The sequence below is a fragment of the Ailuropoda melanoleuca genome, chromosome 19 (assembly GCF_002007445.2).
Source record: "Ailuropoda melanoleuca isolate Jingjing chromosome 19, ASM200744v2, whole genome shotgun sequence".
NCBI classification, from domain to species: domain Eukaryota; kingdom Metazoa; phylum Chordata; class Mammalia; order Carnivora; family Ursidae; genus Ailuropoda; species Ailuropoda melanoleuca.
Window position 1 is genome coordinate 28,912,203 of NC_048236.1, and position 22,788 is coordinate 28,934,990.

Below are 22,788 nucleotides of genomic sequence, written 5' to 3' on the forward strand. Positions count from 1 at the left end.
CCTATCAAAGGTGATGAGGATGCCGAAATTTTGCAACACATTCTATGCCTACAAGAACGTTGACCCACATGTCCCCTCCTTATCTTTAAATGTTCCAAATTTTCTAGACACAAACAAAAAGCCTCCCTGAGCCCCACATCTTCCTCCAGTCAACATCCTACTTCTCGTCAAAATTAAATAGTTGTCAACAGTGCCTACTATTATCTCCTTACTATCCTCGTTTTCTCCTCAATTCAGGGCAATGTCTCTGACAGAGTTCTTATAATGATGAGATGAAGTCATCAAGTAAGAAGTACAATAAAAGACAACTATTATTCAGCCATTGCTCCTCCAGGAGCATACAACAGGATGACCAATCTTCTCTTGAAACACTTAGTTTGGATACAACGATCCATGTTGTCTGTATTGTTTCCCTACCTCTCTGATGCTCCTTTAGCCTGCTCTCTTGTTGGTTTTTCTTACGCCACTTGATGATTCAATGTGAAGTTCCTCTGGGGTCTGTTTTCAGACCTTCTTTTTTCCTATACTCTCTATGAGAAATATTTATTTCTTTCACATGGTTTCACTGACCACAATTTTGCTGCATAGGTCAGAATACCTAGTTGCAAACAGCTGTATACAAACTAGCTTAAGCAGAAAAGAAATTTATTCATATTAGGAGGATCTTGAGGATTAGAAAGGCTGTAAACCTAATCCTGGAAACAGTGCCTATACTAGAAAGATGTGTTAGTGAAAATACTATGGCTAACTCTGTAGAATGGGAGGCCGTTGCTGCCACGCTTCCCCCACTACACATAAGTTCCTCACATTTCTCATGTATACATCCAAGTCTCTCAAAGTTGTGTCTGATTAGAAGAACTTAAGTCATGAGTCTGTCCTCACTCAGACTGTAAAGAGTTAACAAATGTTGTGTTTTCTGATTCTTAGCTGGAGAAGATAGGATTTATAGTATGGAGATTATAGAAAATAGAGTGAGTATTCTAAGGTATGAGGTGATCAGAAATGGCAAAAACCCACTGCAGTTGCTCTTCTCTACCCGACATTCATATATATCCTTCTTCCCAACATAATCTTTCAAATAGCAAAATGCTCTCACCTATCCTATTGCAACTACCTATTAACAAATATATCACCATCTTCTCAAGAAGAAAGAAAACATCTCATCAACCATAATATCCATGGTAAGACCAGTGAATTTCACAACAGTTGGCCCACTGATTTATTTCTTTTACTGAAAAGAGTTCTCAAAAAGGCAAATATGTTACGTGGAATGTCTTAATAGTGAATATGATATTCCACAAAGCTTGTGAATGGTGTTACTGTAGGAAGTAAGATGAGCATGGAGGCAAATATAAATCCAAATTAGGCATTTATCCTACCAAGGACAAACTATTTCTAATCCGCAATGGAAGTAGCTCCATGTAATTAATTCACCACCAAGAATCAGATACTTTTCCTGGAGTATAGAACCATAGTGAAGGCTTAGGATTGTTTCCTACTGTGGGCAATTTGGGTAATCAGCAGTCATGGTGTCCAGCTCAGCCTTGTTGTGGGAGATCTACATAAATCTGCTGTTCTTGTCACCATGATCACTTTATTACTGAGTGTACTGGGCAAGTATTGGGGTGGCTAGGAAGGAATAAGACTTTCATCCATTTATCATGTCATTTTGTTCAACTGATTATTGAGAGTTTATTCCACAGTGAGAATCTTTGACAGAGTATTCACTTGGGATGTAAATATTGTTAATCTCTCAGCCCATTTTGAGTAATGAGTCCCTAAATCTAATCCCAAATCTTCTCCAAGTTTGTTGCATCTGAATGCAGACCACCTGATCAAACTATTGCTCATGAATCAGTATAAAGCTAGCCTTCAGCCACCCCTCTCTAGACTAAGCAGAAACCAGAATATGTCCCTTGAACTTCTGTATTTTGACAGGATTTTCCTTTCCTACTGAGATTTATGGCCACCCTGCATGGGCTTAATGTAACAGCAGTCCAGTTCTGATTAGTGCCAGCATATCAGACTGAGTAAACTTAAGTTAGACTCAAATTATTTCCTTCTTGGTCCATTTGTTATAGGACCTCCTCAAGAGTCACACATGTGAGTTGACAGAGGAGTGGCAGAGAAAAACATTAGGACACAGGGAGCAGGAAGTGACAAAGATTCTCTCCTTGACCAAACTCTAATTGTACCCTCTGAGCCTTCTTCTTGATGAGGCCTCAACTTTGGTGCCAAAGACTTCAGACTCTCAGCACAAATTGTTTTCTCCACCCATTACACACACACATGCACGTGCAAAGATACATATCCCACATTAAAAGACTTGAACAAGCCCTCGCATAATTTCTAATAGCTCAAGGCTGCATCCCTAGGATGACCCTAACTCCTTAAAGTGGCTGCCTGAAAGAAACCTCAAGACTGCCAAACAAATTTTTACCATTTTCTTTCTAGCCAGTACATCATCAGGTAGGCCTCTGACCGTCCTTTCTTAGAGCATTTACTAACCAAGGCTTACCACCATGAATTCTTCTGTCCATGTATCTCCTACAACTCAGGTTTGTCTTCTCGAGGACCTAAAAATCATTCCTTTGAAATAGTATCATCAGAAGGGATAGTGCCCTCTCTCCCAGTCTCTGTGGTAGGAAGCAATCCTAACTTCAATAATTCACAGCTAACAGACACAGCTGGTCTAATTGTATTTGCATTGGCCAACTCTTTGAAATCTTTCACTTCTCTGGTTCTGCTCAAGCCCCCCTTCCTTCTCCCACCTTATTTATTTATTTATTTATTTATTTAATTTATTTAATTTATTTATTTATTTATCTATTATTTCCTTCCTTCCTTCCCTCCCTCCCTCCCTCCTTCCTTCCTTTCTTGGCTGGGTACAGTATACTTTATTGATGGTACATGACAAAGTAGGGCTCCCCAAGCCCCTCCCCTTCTTCAGGGGGTCTGGGATAGAAACTGTGCAGAGGTCTGGAGATTCTCAGTGTGTTGGGGAATGAGTTGGGGCAAGGACTCCCCAGCAGCTGAGGGCCTCTCTCTTCCTCTTGCTCTCACTGGGGGCTCTTACTCCTTGGAGCCCATAAGGTCCATCACCCTGTTGCTGTAGCCAAATTCATTGTCATACCAGGAAATGAGCTTGACAGAGTGGTCTTTGAGAGCAATGCCAGGCCCAGCATTGAAAGTGGAAGAGTGAGTGTCACTGTTAAAGTTGCAGGAGACAACCTGGTCCTCAGCGTAGCCCAGGATGCCCTTGAGGAGGCCCTCTGATGCCTGCTTCACCACGTTTTTGATGTTATTATATTTGGCGGCTTTCTCTAGGTGACAGGTCAGATCCACAACTGACACATTGGGGTGAGGACACAGAAGCCCATGCCATTGAGCTTCCCATTCCGCTCAGAAATGACCTTGCCTACAGCCTTGGTGGCACCAGAAGCAGGGATGATGTTCTGGGCAGCCCCTTTGGCCATCATGCCACAGCTACCCAGAGGGGCCATCCACAGTTTTCTGGGAACAGTGATGGCATGAACTATGGTCATGAGTCCCTCCACGATACCAAACTTGTCATGGATGATCTTGGCCAGAGAGGGGCCAAGCAGCTGGTGGTGCAGAAGGCATTACTGACAATCTTGAGGGAGTTGTCATACTTCTCATGACTCACAACCATCACAAACATGGGGGTATCAACAGAAGAGGCGGAGATGATGACCACTCCTCAAGTGAGCCCAGCCTTCTTCATGGTTGCAAAGACCCCAGTGGACTCCACAATATACTCAGGATCAGCACCACCCTATTTGATGTTGGCAGGATCTCGCTCCTGGAAGATGGAGATGGGATTTCCTTTGATGACAATTTTCCCATTCTCAGCCTTGACTGTACCATGGAATTTGCCATGCATGGAATCATACTGGAACACGTAGACTATACAGTTGAGGTCAATGAAGGGGTCACTGATGGTGACAATATCCACTTTGCTAGAGTTAAAAGTAGCCCTAGTGACAAGGCACCCAATACGGGCAAATCTGTTTACTCCAACATTCACCATTGTGTTTCAGGGACACAGCTGGCACTGCACCCAAAGATGTGGTTGTCCATCAAAGAGGGAGGAGCAGAGAGCCTGCCATTCTCCCTTTAAATACCCAGTCACTTTTGTAAAAATTGAAGTTGAGCTTGATTTACCCTGTACCACCTTTTTCCCTATTGCAATAGTATATTGCTGATTAAAAACTCTTTTTACCACTTTACTGTCCAGTTTTTTTTATCTTTGATGAAAATATCTGCTCATGCAACTAATTTGTGTTTCAGGATCTGCTTGAGGTCAAACCTATATACACGATTTCTAATTGATGGGTTATTGCTGGACATAACCAGTTATATAGCTTGGACTAATAGGTAACACCAAGTTAATGAAAGTAAGATCAGATTATTTGTTGCTCTATTTTCAGACGTTCAGTGCCTATCATGATCTTGCTTCTACAAGGAAAACAGAAACTTGCAATCAAAAGGAGAACAGTGACTTGGAAAGTGGTCACAGCTTTATTACAAAACCTTAGAAACCTGTATTATGATTCTCCTATTAAGGCTTGACACAAGCTTAATACCATGTCTCCTGCCACAAATACTTTGGGCACAATTGAATCAGCTATCATAAGGCCCATGGAGGGTTGTTTTCATGGGTTCTGGTCCAGCTGACATATGTTTTTTTCCTGAGGCTCCCTTAAAAAATGACATTCTTTTGAATCACCTGGCAAATAATCAGAGTAACCAACATAAAAGTGGTGATAATTTTTTCCAATACCCAAAGAAACCCATGGTAACTCTTTCTTCAGAGACTTATGGGGCAAAGCACAGCAACTAGCCTTTCACTTTGAATAGTATATCTTACCATGTACCATACCACAGAATATTCAGAAACTCCGTAAGGTGGCAGACCCTTGAACTTTCATGGGATTTATTACCCAAACTTCAGCATGCATACACGTCTCATAAAGAAAAATCTAGTGTCCTTGATCTCCAGTTTCTTCCCTCATGATATTATTAATATACTAAAACTGTATGATGCTCTCTGACACTGTGAGATCAAGGTCCCTCTAGAATAAATTATGGCACAGACTCATAGACATAATATAGTTTTGAGATAAGTGAGTAAAGATCTACTGTTGTTTGTACCAGGTGAAAGCAAATCACTTTTGTTTTTGTCTGGCTGTTCGAATAGAAAAAAGGCTTTACCATGTCAACAGCTGCATTCCACGTGCTATTCCAAAGCTGCTCAGATATCCTCTTGAAATAAAACTGAATCTAGAACAGTAGTTGAGATTAGAGGTAACATGTACTTAAATGAAGGAAAGCCTAATGTTATGTTCCAAGGCCTATTTCTTACCGTGCAGCTGATACAAGCTGACTGAATGAGGAAGGGAAAAGGCATAACCACCCATTGGGAATAGGAATCCTTATTATTTCAAGTGAGATATGAGAAAAAATTTCAGCTTTGATTCTTTTTTTTTTCATTTTTCATTTTAAAGGCAAAGAAAAGGCCTAGGAACATCTACTTAAGCAACCGTAATAGAATTTGGTTTACGGGTTATGACTCCAATCTGTGGTTACTGATTATAATCATTTCAACTATCAGTAGGAGCTTAAGAAATAGCAACAGGATGTGTGTATAAACCCACTGGGCCTACTCTGAGTACTCTCACTGAATCTCCATTGTTTTGTTTTTGTTTTTTGTTTGTTTTTAAGATTTTATTTATTTATTTCACAGAGAGAGACAGCCAGTGAGAGAGGCAACACAAGCAGGGAGAGTGGGAGAGAAAGAAGCAGGCTCCCAGAAGAGCATGGAGCCCGATGTGGGGCCTGATCCCAGAACCCTGGGATCATGCCCTGAGCCGAAGGCAGACGCTTAATCACTGGGCCACCCAGGCGCCCCTGAATCTCCATTGTTATGGACTGAATGTATCCTTCCCAAAATTCATATGTTGAAGAGCTAACTCTGCCTCCCACCCCAGTGTGATGGTATTGGGAGGTGGGACCTTTGGGAGATAATTAGGTATAGATGAGGTCATGAGGATGGGCTGAATCTGCTGGTACCTTGATCTTAGACATCATGGACTCCAGAACTATAAGTAAATCTCCTCTTTTTTTTGAGATTTTATTTACTGATTTGAGAGAGAGAGCACACAAGCAGGAGAAGCAGCAGAGGGAGAGGGAGAAGCAGGCTTCCCACTGAGCAGGACCCTGGGATCATGACCTGAGCTGAGGGCAGATGCTTAATTGACTGAGCCACCCAGGTGCCCCAAAATAAATCTCTTCTTGTTTACGCTACCCAGTCTATGGTACTTCCTTAGAGCAGCCTGAGCTAAGCAAAGACACTAACTATTAATCACTATTAATCACTAACCCCAGCATTGTTAGTGAATTACAGAAATGGTTTAGGTTCAGTCAGCAGTGTCAACCTGGAATTAGTACCCAATACTTACTGAAATGTCTAGGCATTTCTCTTCCTTTAGTAAACAGTTGGCCTCATAAATGGTGCAAGTCTCTTAGGACAAGAGTAGCGATAGCCAGGTTCTATTGACTGCTTAATATGTGCAAGGTACTTTTCTAAGTGCTTTACATATATTAATTTATTTACTCCCCTTATCTAGGGATCATAAAAACTCCACTGGAATCATGGAACTCATTTCAAACACAGTGTCTCAAAGGTCTTCAAAGGTCTACCAAGAACAATTATCATTATGCTTTTAAATAACACTGAGTCTCTCCTTCCCAATTATTTCAATCAATAGCTGTATTGCAGTCTTGTGGGTTCTACCAGGAAATCTTTAGTAGGAGTTAGAATCACCTATGTTAAATTCACTACAGAAATTTTCGTAATTTTCTGGAATTATCTTCTACTATATTAACTCAAGGTATTTTATGGCATCTTTACCTAATACAGCATAAGCCAATCTCATGTCAAGGAACTGAGAAAGCAATTACAATTTCTGACTGATTCTAGCTGTTGATGATAGGCATTAAGGAGAGACAGGAAGGGGCATGAAAAAAAATTGGCTCCCCTTGCAAGGGACTTATGTAACGGGTCTTCAGGAAGGGCCTGAACTGGGACAGAGATTCTGTTTTGTTGCAAAGACACTCCAGGAGGTTAGGGTGTTTAGGGGTTCTCCAAATGCCTCCTTTTTAATTCTGGTGTTCTACTCTTTTCCATTCAACATGCTGTTACTAAGAAATCTGACAAAGACATGAATTCAACCTAATCTGAAATTCAGCAACCCAGAGCATCAGATAGGTTATTTTATTCTTGGCTATGTCAGTCCTGCTGTTGCAACAAATATTTTTGACACAGACACAGAAAGTCTCCAATTCTCCTACTCTGTCATGAGCCAAGAACTTAAAACTTGGATCTTACATTTTCTGTTGCTAAGCTTTCCAGTATAACTAGAAGCACCAGCCTTCCTTTTCTTCCTCATAATCCTGTCTTTCCTACTCATTCTATATCAATGGGTCCCTGTTTTTTCAAAATCTTGTCTTCAATAGCCATTTCATTTTATTATTTTTATTTTTTTTAAAGATTTTATTTATATATTTAACAGGGATAGAGACAGCCAGCGAGAGAGGGAACACAGCAGGGGGAGTGGGAGAGGAAGAAGCAGNAAGAAGCAGGCTCATAGCAGAGGAGCCTGATGTGGGGCTCGATCCCATCATGCCGGGATCACGCCCTGAGCCGAAGGCAGACGCTTAACCGCTGTGCCACCCAGGCGCCCCAATAGCCATTTCATTTTAGAGGATAATTTAAGTAACTCTTTCACATGTTGTGCCATTAACCACCAGAGTTCCCAGTTCTGTACTATGTCTTCAGTGCCTTCAAACCCAACCAGCATAAACAACCGATTTACAAATTTTTATTTCCTGGATGGCTTGTCGGTTTCCCTAGCACCGAATACCATATGGGTCAGGATTCTTAATTGCAAACATTAGAAAATATTCTGATTTAAGGAGAAAATTAGTGTTTAAAAGAATATTATGGAACTCACATAAATTAGAGAAGGACCAGAGGACAAGATTCTGAAGACACAGGAACAACGACACCACACCACGGAGGATGCTCTGAAGAAGTTATCATGGCTATGCCATCTGGAACTGACTGCCCTTAGGATTAAATGCCGGATATTCCACTCCCTTCCTTCCCCCAACCATCAGAAAGAACCAAAGTCTCTGTCATTACATGTGCTGGGGTGTGTATTCCTCTTTTCAGGGTCACCTGTTCAAAATCCTAGCTTTCTAATGTAAATTTCAAGTGGGTCCAAATAACTGGAGAAACTGAAGTCACATGCCTGCATCTAAAACTGCAGGAAAGTCTGGAATATAATTATTCTGTCCTCTGCCCTTGGAAAGAAAGATTTATAATGGGAAAAATTACTAAAACATAGAGAAACTATTGGACCACAATAAATGACAAATATTTACTAGCTGGGCCATATGTTAAAACCACCTAAAATGATATCATCAATCCAGTGCTAGTCATTACTTTACTCACAGTATTTCTGGATCTCTTTCTCTTCCTAGATAATAATTTGAAACTACACTTACCACCCTGTAGAATTCAGTAGAGGTCAAATAATTTACCTTGGCTGATGGAGTGTAAATGGAAGTGACAAGTGTTTCCACAAGACATAATCTTTTTGAGCCGATATGCCTTCTACATACTCCCTTGGCCTGCCACGGCGAACACAGAAGCCCCCAATAGATATGGTAGCATCATTACAAAATAAGGCTTCAGTCAGCTTGGGTGTCTGAGTGAATAATCTGAAAAAGCTCCCTTCTCAGCTTGCAATGGACAGGTAGCAAAAATAAAAAATAAAACTTGTTCTAATTCCCTGAAGTTTTGTTGTGACATGCCCATGCTGACAGAAGCTCATACCTCTCTTCAATTGTACTTTTTATATGATACATACCTAACAGCTTGCAAGTCACGACACAGAGCTGTCACAAAAGCACTTCATTCAACATGTTCAAAACTGAACTCATGAACTTTTCTATCAATTATTCTTTCTCCAGCATTTCCTGCCTCTACAACCCCAAACCATGTGTTTGCTCATCTAAAAACATAAGAATCTTCCCTGATTCTGCCCATTTTCTATTACTTATACGTTATCAATTTCCAAGTACTATGGTTTTCATTTCCTCTATTTCTATAGTTCTGGACCCTACTTCCAAAAGCCCAGTCCAAGAAACCATCATCTCTTATATGATTTAATGAAATAGGCTCGTACCTATTTATGCATTTTTATCATTGCCTTACAACCCAGCCTCTGCACTATTGCTAACATATTCTTCTGTTTGTTTTTTCAATATATTATTCAATATTTAAAATTTCCTCATTAAAACCCATCACTGACTTCTCATTTCTTTTAGCATAAAGTTAAGATTTCTGACTGAGATCTTTAAGGTTCTGCCTGGTCTAGACTTTTGCTCATCATAGTTTCACTCTCTTATCTGGAAGTGCTGACTGGCATTCAGTTCTTAAGATGTGCTATCCTCTTTCCCACCCCTTAGCTTATGTTCCTATGATTTCCTCTATCTGAAGACTTTTCCCCAACTACTCCATTACATCCACTACTACTGCGACCACCACATCTTGCTACATCCACCCACTCTCCTTTCTAATGCCCACGCATTCCTTACATCTTTGCTGAACACTATTGCCTTAGGAAACATGCCTTTATTCTTTGATCCTTCAGTTACATTCCCCCAAAGAAGTTCATACTTACTGTTCACTATTGCCCTGTTTTATAATTCATTTGGGGTTTGTTTTCCCAAAATACTGTTTAAAGTTCCATGAGGAAGTAAACACTGGCTTGTTTGCCATTGTTTCTTCAATGCCTAACACGATAGAGGTAGGACATCAGTAATATTTTTTTCAAACAAAGGTTCAAAGTTGAATAAATGAATGAGTGACTCCTAGATGCTTTCACACCCTTAACATACTTCCAGGTTTTGCTTTGGTTTTTTTGGGTTTTTTTTTTTTTTTGGTTGTTCCACCAACTTAAGTCTATGTTTAGCTTTTTTAACTTGGAAGATATAAAAAAAATTCCCTGTTGTTTGTTATTTACATCACATGATCTGCCCATCTGTTTTTATTTTGTTTTCATTTGTTCTACTTATATTCAGCTTATTGCTTGCATTGAGAATCATTTTAGCTTCAATCTTCTTAATTGTTTGGAAACCAGGGGTTGGTCTGTTTATTTTTCATACCTCATGCTGGCACAGAATACTGACTTTTTTTTTTTTTTTTGGATTCAGGTATTTGCAGAAACTATTAAATGTCCTCTATAACTGGGGAGGTAGAGAAGAAAACCAAAAAATTCTGATACTGGGGGGTTTTTTCCCTTCAAATTAAAAGGAAGCCTGTTTTGAAATAAAAATATCTGCAGCTTAATCCATGTGAATGTTCTAACCCTTACTCACAGAAAGCATTTAAGCAAATCACTCAAATACTAAAGCCTATATTTGAAATAACATCTATTTGAAAATCAATTTTAATATTTAATATGACTGATAATATCTTAATAAAAATTCCATTGTTTAAATAGAATCCAGCTACATAATCTTTTTATTTAACAATCTAAGCAATGAGATAGAAAGTAGAATGGACAAATTTTCATATAGATTAAGTTGGTGCATATGTGTCTGAAACATAATCCATTATGGGATGTAAGCAAGGATATTTAAAAGCCTACTCGAAGACTAATTTATGAGTCTTCCAGGATATTTGGTCTCCAATCAATAAATCATAAGCCATTGGGGTTTCTTAATGAGCACCATGTTTGGGACAGATAGTAGCACTTTGGCAGGTCCCACAGGTGATTTGTTAAAAGTGAATCCAAATTCTCCACAGATCTCTCTTACCTTCCATCACAGTGTTTCTTGGAAGGGTGCATGGGAGTTGTCATAATGTGTTCTCCCATACCATGTTGAAGAACTGAGAAAACTGCTGTTAAATGCAAATTTAGGGGCATTAATGGATTTTCTCTTGAAGTTGCCTGGATATTGTTCAGACAAATAAAGCAACAGCAATGCATTGTGGCAAACAGAAGGAAGAGGGCTTAAAAGCAAATACAGTACGGTCTTCTGGCACGTTTTCAAAAGGTACTTTGTTGTAATTAATGAATGATCTGCAATGATTTTTTTTTCTATATGAAGGAAATTTTAGAAGACACATAACTTTTAGGGGCAAATATATGAGTTGGACATTACTTGCATCTTTATTGTGCACAATACAACTTGTCTAGCATCCCACAGGTCAAGGAACTTTTTAAGGATTTTATTCCAAGTAAAGAGGTTTGCAGTCTGGCAGGTTCCATGGTATTACAGTTGTAATCTGAAACCTCTTAAAACCTCTCATCTATTGAAAGAAATTTAAAATCTCACCAGTACATCTGCTTTGCTTATTGTAGTTCACACTCTGGGCAGATCGATTTTGTGCCTCTTCTGTTGGGATATGTGCACTACCCATAGACATGAACGCTTCTAGAGACAGGACACAAGTCTCAATGACTGTATTAACCATGTATCTCTGATTCTTTGACTTCTTGGGCCTTGCTGACCTTGGAGAGACTGCCCCTCCCATGGAGAGCCAATTCTTAGACATAGTAAACTACCTGTCTGAGAACACATCTTTTCATATGCAAACCAACTAACTGAGAGTCCAGACCACCCACAGCCTCCTTTATGGCCCTCTCACTAGGCTCTTCCACTCCAGGTCCCTATCCACCTGCCCCAATCACCCCAGGGCTAGATAGATACTCCATACCCTAAGGCCTGCTGAAACTATGCCAACTAGCCAATTCTAAACCTCCTTACTCCTCCTCACCCATTTCTTCCTATAGAAACCACAATAAAGATTATTACCCATGTTTTTCCTCACTCCCTCTGCCTCCATCTGGCCCTGGTGCTTCCCCACGCAACCCCCTATGGCACGTGCCCTGTCCTCTTGGGATCTGTCAATTTAACAATCTTTTTAAGAACAATTTTTCTCTGTTGTATTGGCCTCACCATACTTGAAAAATAATAAATCCTATGTTGAAAAACAATAGCCAGGTTGCACAATATTCCCAGAGATACTAATGGTCATTCATTCTGGTCTGAGCGGGCATTTCGATTCTGGGTGGTTTGAAATGTGCCAACAAGTTTTCTAAATCAAACTGTTCTCAACCTCCTCAAATTCATACTAGTCATTTGAACTAGATTCAGGAATGACGTTATTTGAGAGAGGTAACATAGTTATCTTCCCTTAGCCATATCTCATAAGAAAATCATCTCAATTCAGGCATCTAGCAGAAGAGAGGTTTAGAGAAGAATGGGCTATAATATGTGGGTTTATAAATGAGTGAGGAAGATGGACATATCCTGATGTGAGCCCTCAGCAGCCAGGGGGCTAACTAAAGGAGGGAGGAGTATGAAAAAAGAGGGTACAGGAGTACCAGGTACACTTCTGACAGTTTCACATTTTTAAATAAAGCCCAACCCTGGCATTATGTTATCTCCAGACCTCTCCTCATTCACAATTTGATATTTTCCTAAAAACTTTTTTTATAACACAACCATCTGTTTTTTTGTTTTTGTTTTTTTAAAGATTTTATTCATTTATTTGAAAGAGAGAGCACAAGCAGGGGGAAAGGCAGAAGGAGAGGGAGAGGGACACGCAGACTCCCTGATGAATAGGGAGCCAGAATTGGGGCTCAATCCCAGGACCCTGAGATCATGACCTGAGTCAAAGTCAGACGCTTAACTGACTGAGCCACCCAGGTGCCCCCACAAATATCTGTTTTAATTAAAAGAGATATTTTACAGTTGGTATATTTTGATTTGCTGTCTAGTGTGACTTACCATCACTCAAATGGGAAAAAAAAAAGTTAAAGTAAAAATGTCTTATCCGTATGAGGTAAAACTGGCACCAGAACTCAGCTCTCAGGATAGGTTCAAGACTCTGGTGATTTGAAAGAAGCAGGCAACTCAGTGTTCAAAGGTCTAAATTTAAGAGCTTTCTGGAACTCAGAAGCCAAAGGCTCTCACACTCGTTTCACCAATCTTTGGCAAAAATCTCCTGGTTTGACCACCTTCCCATGAACACATCATAAAGTATATCATACCTGACCCACCTACACTTTATTCTCAACAAAGAAGTCAGAGTGATCCCATAAATCAAGTCATATCATTCCTCTGCTCAGAATTTTCCAGTGTCCAGGGCACCTGGGTGGCTCAGTTGGCTAAGCATCTGCCTTTGGCTCAGGTCATGATCTCCAGGTCCTGGGATTGAGCCCCATATCGGGCTCCCTGACCACCGGTGAGTCCGCTTCCCTCTCTCCCTTTGCCTCTCCCCCGGCTTTTGCATTCTCTCTCTCTCACTCACTCTCTCTCAAATAAATAAAATCTTAAAAAAAAATAATTCTCCAGTGTCCCATACATACTGGAACAAAAGACAATATCCTTACATCACCTACAAGGTGCTCTACTCTCTGGATGCCCATGGTCTGTCTGACCCCATTTCTATCCACTTTCCTCCTTACTTCCTCTGCTACAGCCACTCTGTCCTCCTTACTATTCTAGAGTATTCCGGGTATGCCCTTGTCTCAGGTCTTCTCCACTGTTACTTTCTATATTTGAGCATTCTCTTCTTAAATATCCATTTGTACCCAGGAAATTGAAAGTGGTTAGAGACAAACACACAGATCCACATTCCTGAAAAACACACAAATGCTGTCTTCTCTGTGAGGCCTGCTCAAGCCACCCTACATTAACTTGCAAGCGTCCCCTTAACAAACACCACCAACTTTTTTCTCTTTATTATTCTTAACATTTACGAACTTCTTACATCATTTATTTTCTTATTTCCTATCTACCCCCAGTAGAATATATGACACTAAAAGTTAAGGATTTTGGTTTTTGTTCCTTGTCTTATGTCCCATATAAAGCATGCTCAACACTGCCTGACTTATATAGGCTTCAGAAATATGTGTTAAATTGAATAAGTGAAAGACATTGTGATAGATGCTTGAAGTACGGTTAGGCGTGAGTAGCTATTACTATCCTTGAAGAACTCCAAAATACAGGTGGATGGCAGAACAAATGTTTTAATTAATCCTTTATCTTCAACAGACACTTGTAAATCTAAGTTATTAGAATAAGGAAAGGGGACTTGTACCGAAGTCATGATGCTGATGGCATCTAGAGCTCCAAGGACTGAAAACAAAATGTCACTATATTTTGGAGGAGGTAGCATCTCTCCTGGCCCCTGAAGGGTGACAATGACATGAAGCCACTGCAAATATGACAAATAGGCATTCAGATCAGCCTGATATAGCCCCTTTAAATATTCACAGCAATTCAAAATGCAGATGGATAAAGATTCCTTTTATAAAAATTCTGTAGAGATGCTCTAAATAGTGCTCCTGATTAAAAATATTTAGAGTTGAAATAAAAAACGTAAAACTCCTTGCTCTAGTCTTCATTTCCTGAGTTCCTAACCATATATCAGGCACTGTGCTTGGAGCTGAGAGAGAAAAGGATAAAGAGGACTGAATCTCAAGCCAGCATAGAGTACACTAGTCCGCTCATGAATAATTTTAATAGAATGACAAAAGGTCTCATTCCTTAAAACTATTTAATTATCATAAACTCATTAAAATGGCATGCAAATTCTTTATGGAGATACTTGTCACCAATAAGAAGTTTAAGTGAAATCACAGAAAGTAAGACATTTTCTGGCATTAGAACCACTCTTGGTTTTTTCCAACGCTTTAGCCTCAAAGAAACTCCACTGCTCTAACTCAGTCCTCTATCATCAATGACTATCACACCTGTACCTTCTAGGTACACTGAACTTAATTTTCCCCAAGCACACCAGACCCTAAGTTAATTTAATTTATCACATTATTGGGAACCTACCTTTCATGAAATTCCCTTTCCTCCTTTCCTTATCAATCAAATCCCTACTCATCTTTTATACCCTATTCACATATTACCTTAGTGAATTATTCCCTGAATTCCCCAGCTTGTTGGTCACTCCACTTGCCCATCTGTGCTTTCATAATTTGTAAAATCACTTAACTAGTATTAGTTGAGTATTTTCTCTGTGCTGGACCCATTTCTACGCTGGGAANTATTGGGAACCTACCTTTCATGAAATTCCCTTTCCTCCTTTCCTTATCAATCAAATCCCTACTCATCTTTTATACCCTATTCACATATTACCTTAGTGAATTATTCCCTGAATTCCCCAGCTTGTTGGTCACTCCACTTGCCCATCTGTGCTTTCATAATTTGTAAAATCACTTAACTAGTATTAGTTGAGTATTTTCTCTGTGCTGGACCCATTTCTAAATGCTGGGAAATGTAAGAAAAATCCCTTCCTGCCTGAAATTTAAAATCTGAAAAGTGGATTGTATCATAAAGAAATAATACCTTGTCAAGTAGTGATAAAGGCTATGAAAAATAAAGTGGTACAATGTCATAGATGCTTTCCCTGACTTCCCCATTACCACAGAAGGGATGGAGTAGTCCGAAAGGACTCTGAGGAAATGGCATTTGAGCAGAGACGTGAAGGGAGTGGATCATAAGAAAAATCTAGTGGAGAATTACTTCAGGCAGAAACACTTGCAAAGGCCCTGAGGCAAGAACATGTTTGGGAGCTCTAAGAGCAAGTAGGTCAATGTGTCCTGAGCAACGTGATGGTGGGGAGAGCAGAGGGAGGGAGTTGAGCCAAATATCATGTAGAGTCTTTCAGGTTATGACCTTACTGTGGTCAGGGCTTTGGGATTTATTTCAAGCATTATGAGAGGCCAAAGGAAGGTTTGGACACAAGAATGACATGGTCTAATCCTGCAAGATTAATCTAGCCGCTCTGTACAAAATAGATTGTAGGGGTCAGGAGTGGAAGCAGCAAGATGAGTTAAGAGGGGGATTAGTACCGCTGAGAGGTAATGGTGGCACCTATTTTATATTTAGTAATTTTTTAAATGTAAATTGCTTAAAGGTGGACCTTGATTTATTCATTTTTTAATTGTAAGTATCTAGCAAATACCTGGTACACACTAGGTGTTCAAAATGTACTTATAGAAGGAAGCGGGGAAGAGAGGAAGGGATGGCAAAAAAAAAAAAAAAAAAGAAAAGAAAAGAATGGATTTTAGGATTCTTGAATCTAGTTAAAAGAAACTCAGGTGAGAAAACAGTCCTCTTTGCAAGCAGCGATACAAAAAAGAAAAGTACTCATTATTTCTTCAGTGAAGGGAACAAATTTGGTTTTATATTTAAAAAATTGAAAATGTTAGATCCTACTCATGTCTCAACACTAAATGAATATGTGGTCACGAAGAAGGCTTTTTTCTGCAAAGACTGACCAGTTGGTTTTAAGGAACCAATTGTTCATAGGAAACAGGAAGGAAAAATGGCTTCTATTTTTTGGAAATGGGTAATATCTTTAATAGGAGGGAAACAACTATCCCCCCTTTTCTCTCTTAGTGGGTGGCACTTGGGCTTTCAGGAAGTCAGGGTCATGGAGCAGATGGTCTATTATTGGGGTAGAGTAAAACAAGATAAATCTCTTGTCTGAAATTAGTTTAACTTGGGCAGACAAATTTCACTTTCACAGATGTACTTGAAGTTGGCACAAAAACGAGAACATGTTGAATTAAAATCAATTTCTCTGGTCCCTTATGATTTCTGTTAACTGTTAAAGCATTAGTCAAATGCTTTTCTGCTGTATTTGGCAAAATCAAAATGAAGAATAAACTTTAATCTTAAATGTAATTATCAATCATCCGAAAAGCATTTCAAGCAAGATGGTTTCTGGTACTTCATTTAACAACCCCAATTCAGGCCCTGCCGCAAGAAATTTGACACTGGATCAGTTTCACTCATAAATCAATCTCTTAGGACAATCAGGAAAAATGGGCAAGTGTCATGGTGTCTGAGTCACTTGACTAAGCTGTAAAATACAAAAAAAAAAAAAAATTAAAGCATGTGATTCACCTTGCCTAGAAATGTGGTAAGAACATCCTGATAAGTAATTTCAGATCGCTATGATGTCTCTCAGAAGTTGGGGTTAAAAACATACCACACTGAGGGGCGCCTGGGTGGTTCAGCCATTAAGAGTCTGCCTTTGGCTCAGGTCATGACCCCAGGGTCCCAGGATCGAGCTCCGAGCTCCGCATTGTGTTCCCTGCTCTGCGGGAAGCCTGCCTCTCCCTCTCACACTCCCCTTGCTCGTGTTACCTCTCTCCCTGCTTGTCAAATAAATAAATAAAATCTTAAAAAAAAAAACATTCCACACTCAGACATAGGCTTAAAGTGCACATCCAGAGACGTCTGAGCATATACTGGACATTTGGGAAACTTCCACTTGGACTATCCTTCATCCCTGGCACCTTATTTCACAGTCATATTTTTACATTGTCTTGTGGGATCTGTTTTAATTTAGGGTATTTTTTGAAAAATGGCATTTCTATTTTTGAGTTGTTCAGGTGGAAAACATTGGGGCCTCTAATTCCTATTTATCTCACATAATCCACATCTAATTGATCAATAAATCCTATCAGCTCCACCTTAAAAATATATCCAGAATCTTCCTATTTCTCACCCCTCCGTTGCCATCATTATCTCTCTCCTGGATTATTGCAGAAACTTCCTGTTTTCCTGCTTCTACCCTTGCGCCCCCTAAGCATCCACAGGGATGCAGTTTAAAACATAAGTTGCACTATATCCCTCCTCTCCTCAAATTTCCAACATGGTTTTCCATTAGAGTAAATTACAGACAAAGTCAAGAGAATATACGGTCCTGTGTAGTTTGTGTCCTCAAGACCCGATTACCTTTCTGACCTCATCTCCTATGACTTCGCACTTATTCACTCTGCATTAGCCATACCAGGCTCTTCATTGTCTCTTCCATAAACCAGATATGCCCTTGCCTCAGGATTTTTGCATGTTGCTGTTCCCTTTCTGAAGTGTTTGTCTCCAGGCATTTGCACAACCCTCTCCTTTATTTCCTTCAGGATTTTATTGAAATGTCATCCTCTCAGTTTGGCCACCCTCTCTAGAATTACAATATAATATCACACATGCTTATCTCTCTTTTTTGCTGTATTTTCTTCCTAGTATTGATTCCAACATAATAGACTGTATATTTTACATATCTTAATTGTCTTTCCCCCCACTAGAACAGAAGCTTCAAGAGGGCAGAGATTTTTCTATGTTTATTGTTATGCCCCCCAGCAACTAGAACAGTGCCTGACACCCATTAAGAATTCAATAAATATTTGTCGAATGAATCATTTGTTTGTTTGATTTTTATTATTCCGGATTCTCCCTATTCAAATAAGTTTTGTTTATAAATAACAATCTAGATGGCTTAATTTAGGGTTTGGGCTAGATAGAGTGTTTGTGAAAATCCCCGGTCCTTTGCCTTCAGCCATAAAACAAAAGTAATAAAAATATCAGAAATATGAAAAGTATGACATTTAACATGAGGAAAAGGAAGCACTATAGATGAACAGGTTACTAAACCAAGAGGCTTAAGATCCATTAGCCTTTATTACAACTTAGGTAAACCTCGGAAACTAGCCTGGAATACGCAGAAGAGGTAAAAACTACGTTTTCATCCCACGCCTCTACTGCTTTACATATTAGACAAGAGACTCAAAGTCTCTGCCAGTTTCTTCATCTGTAGTGATCCGTAAGCTCCTCTCCTAAGCTCCACTGCCACAATTGCTGACTTAGTAAAGACTTTTTTTTTTTTTAAATAACAGAACCAATGTGAGGAAGGCTTCACCATCAAAAGGAAATTTATAGTAAGAATACTGGGGATTTTACAAAAATGTTTAAATATTGACGTAGCAACTCTTCCGAAAGGATGGACCTGGACCCTGGGCTTATAGAATCAAAAGTCTGAGGGTCTTTCACTAGAGTTCCACCGTTAAAGTGAACTCAAGTCACAGTCCCGAAGGAAGGAGTGTTCGTCAGATGTTCACCCCAGTCCAACCAGATATTGACAGAGAGCCAGGATGATGTGCTAAAACTATGGTTCTTGTGGCCCCATCATTATGGATGGGTAGACTATTCTCAGAGAAAAAGGAAGGTTCCTGCAAAGTGTCTGTGGAAACTTTAAATCCCAGTGTGTCTAAAACAAGATGTGATATTAGCACCAGTTATGATATCACACAATGGAGATCATTCTAGTCAGATGATAATTTTTTTACTCTTTAATCATCGATATTAACGTCTGTAATTCTTTCTTTGAAATCTAATGGCAGATTAGTTACTGAGATGTTAATTAATCTTAGATAATCCTCAAAATACTGTTTTGTCAATACTGATCTCAGTAACTTTTACAATTTTATAAATTATGTAAGTGTCTATGTATTTTCTCCATTTCCCCAAGTAACCCAGACCCCACATTAAATAGAATCCTCTTCCAGTTCATCTACCTCTCATGACCAAACCAAGATAAAATTTCTTAGACATAAAATACAGACTTAGACTATTTTAATATTTTTTGTTGTGTGGTCAATAATATTTCTTTGTGACTAGCTATTTTAAGATTAACTGTAAAAGATTGCTATGATTCCTTGTTCCCTTTTGCCTCACTACCTAGCCAGTGTCTGAAAGTTTTATTTTAGGGTTGATCTGAAAAATAATAAAAATATATTTCTAAGTGTATACATGTTCATGCTCACTTGTGTGAATGCTTATATACCCTCTCCCTTAAAACCTAACATAAGCAAATACAGTAAGTTCTAACTATCATTTATTTGACATCTGAAAATATCATCCACTCTTTATTTTAGGATAAGCTTCTTTTACCCCTTCATAATACAGAGTTTGCCAAGCTTATACAGTGCTATGCTGATTTGGAATAGATTTTGAATTCCTGTCAATCTTGAATCAAAATTCTTGAATTCTTGTCAATCTTTTGGCAAATTAAGTTTAATTTGTAAATAAAAGGGAAAAAAATCATTGAAAGCTGTTTTGAGAGGCAGATTTCTATTCTGATTTCCCGAAACCAGACTTTTTGGAGTCTCTGTAGGCTGAGTGCTTATTCTGATTTCTAAGTTTCTTCTACTGATATTTTTTATTTCCCAGATAACACTGGTAGAAATTAAATGGTTCATTGCTTTGGGGGAAATTTTACTCCTTGTTCTATAGTTTATATTTAAGGTACTTTTTCCTCCCTTGCTTTTCCTTTCCTTTGATAAGCTTCAGGCAGAATTTAAAGCAGGAATCCAATATAGCTTAGTGTTACAGTAGTAAGATAGAAACGGACTTTCCACAGAATCTTTCCTTAAAATTTATTGCTCAACAGTCCCATCTCTTATCCCAATAAGTTTAATGAAATACATAAGTAGTCTCTTCTTAGCAAAAGACTTCAAAAAAAAAAAAACTAGAAAAAGCAACAATATAAGAATTGAGAAACATGTAATTATACCAGCATGTAAGCTGAATGCCAGTAGTAGGTGTTCAATAGGCAATAATTTCTTCAGAAATAGGAAATGTTAATATATTGTAAGAATGTTTTGATAAGAGAACAACAGGTAAGAATGGTAATAAATTTTGTCATTATAATCAGTCTCTTCCCCCCAGCAAACTTTTGTTTTTCACCTTTCAAGACATTTAAAGTTGTAATAATTTCTAATAAAAATTAGGAAAGTAGTGGAAGTCTTCTAAAAGGCAAGGTGAAATGCACGAGGTTCACTTAGTTCAGAGAAGAACCTGAGGGTTCGCTTTATTTTCAAACATTTGGAGCACTGTTCTAGAACACCAATGACCAGTTGTCCTTCATTGCCACAAAGGGCAAACCAAGAAACAATGGACTAAAATTTCAATGAACCATGGGAGCACATCTCTAAGTGCGTAAGGCTGTGGATCACACCCTTAGGTGTACATTAGTTCACCTGAGAGCTTTCACAACAGGAAACACAGTAATTAAAATGTCAAAGATTAAAGATAAGGAAGGAATTTTAAAAGCAGCAAGAAAGAAGCAAAAAGTTACATACAAGGGAGACCCCAAAGGGCTATCAGCTGATTTTTTATCAAAAACTTTGCAGGCCAGAAGGGAACGGCATGATATATCCAAAGAGCTGAAGGGAAAATAACCTATGATCAAGAATACTCTACATGTCAAGGATATCATTTAGAAGTGAAGGGAAGTTAAAGAGTTTCCCAAACAAACAAAAATAAAAGGAGTTCATAACCACTAAACTGGCCTTAAAAGAATGTTAAAGGGACTTCTTTAAGCAGAAAATAAAGGCCTTCATTAGAAGAAAATTATGAATAAAAAGATGTAAAATATGACAACATATACATAAAATGTAGAGGGGGAATAAAAAAGAAGTGATTTTAGAATGCGTTTTAACTAAGTGAGCATCAACATAATATAGACTGCTATATACTTAGGTGTTTTATATGAACCTAATGGTATCCATAAATCCATAACTTAAAATACATACACAAAAAAATAATGAGAAGTCCAAGCATAACAGTATAGAAAATCATCAATCATAAGGGAAGAAAGGAACAGAGAACTACAAAAAACACAAAACACAGTTTCAAAAAAGGCAATAAGTACATATCTGCCAGTAATTTCTTTAAATGTAAATGGTCTAAATGCTCCAGTCAGAAGACACAGAGGGAGTGGATTTAAAAAAAAAAACATGCATCTCTATGCTGCCTACAAGAGACTCACTTCAGACATAAAGATACATACAGACTGAAAGCGAGGGGATGAAAAAAGATATTTCATGCAAATGGAAGCAAAAAATAAAAGCTGAGATAGCAATACTTTTATCAGACAAGATAGACTTTAAAACAGAGACTGCAACAAGAATCAAAGACATAACATAATGACAAAAGGATCAATCCAATAAGAGGATATAATAGTTGTAAATATCTATGTACCCAACACTGTGACACCAAAGTACGTAAAGCAAATATTAATAGACATAAAAGGAGAAATTCACAGTAACACAATAATAGTAAGAGATTTTAACACCCCACTACAATCAATGGCTAGATCATCCAGGCAGAAAGTCAATAACAAAACAGTGTCTTTGAACAACACATTTTCCAAACTCAACAGTATGAAACTAGAAATCAATCACAAGAAAAAAAAACTGGAAAAAAACGTGGAGGCTAAACAACATTCTACTAAACAACAACTGGGTCAATGAAGAAACTAAACTGGAATTGAGATACATGTAAACAAATGAAACTAAAAACACAATGGTCCAAAATCTTTCAGATGCAGCAAGTTCTATGATGGAAATTCATAGCAATTTGAGAAAATTTGAAGTCTGTCTCAAAACAAGAAAAATCTCAAATAAACATTCTAACTTTAAACATCAAGGAACTAGAAAAAGCAGAAGAAACAAAACCTAATGTTAGTAGAGAAAGGAAATAATGAAGATTAGAGCAGAAATAAATGAAATAGAGACTCAAAACACAATAGAAAAGATCAATGAAACCAAGAGCTGCTTCTTTGAAAACTTAAGCCACACTGATAAACCCTTAGTCAGACTCATCAAGAAAAAATGGAGAGGACACAAACAAATAAATATCCAAAACAAAAGAGAAGAAGTAACAACTGACCCCAAAGAAATTTAAAAAACAATAAGAGACTACTCTGAATAACTATATACCAATATATTGGACAACCTAGAAGAAATGATAAATTCCTAGAAAAGTACAATCTTCCAAAACAGAATCAGGAAGAAACAGAAAATCTGAACAAAGCAATTA

General features: G+C 38.4%; 1 pseudogene; it reads right to left on the reverse strand.

Moving 5' to 3' along the window:
- Positions 1 to 3,072: 3,072 nt before the first annotated feature.
- Positions 3,073 to 4,051, reverse strand: LOC117797178 (annotated as a pseudogene).
- Positions 4,052 to 22,788: the final 18,737 nt, after the last annotated feature.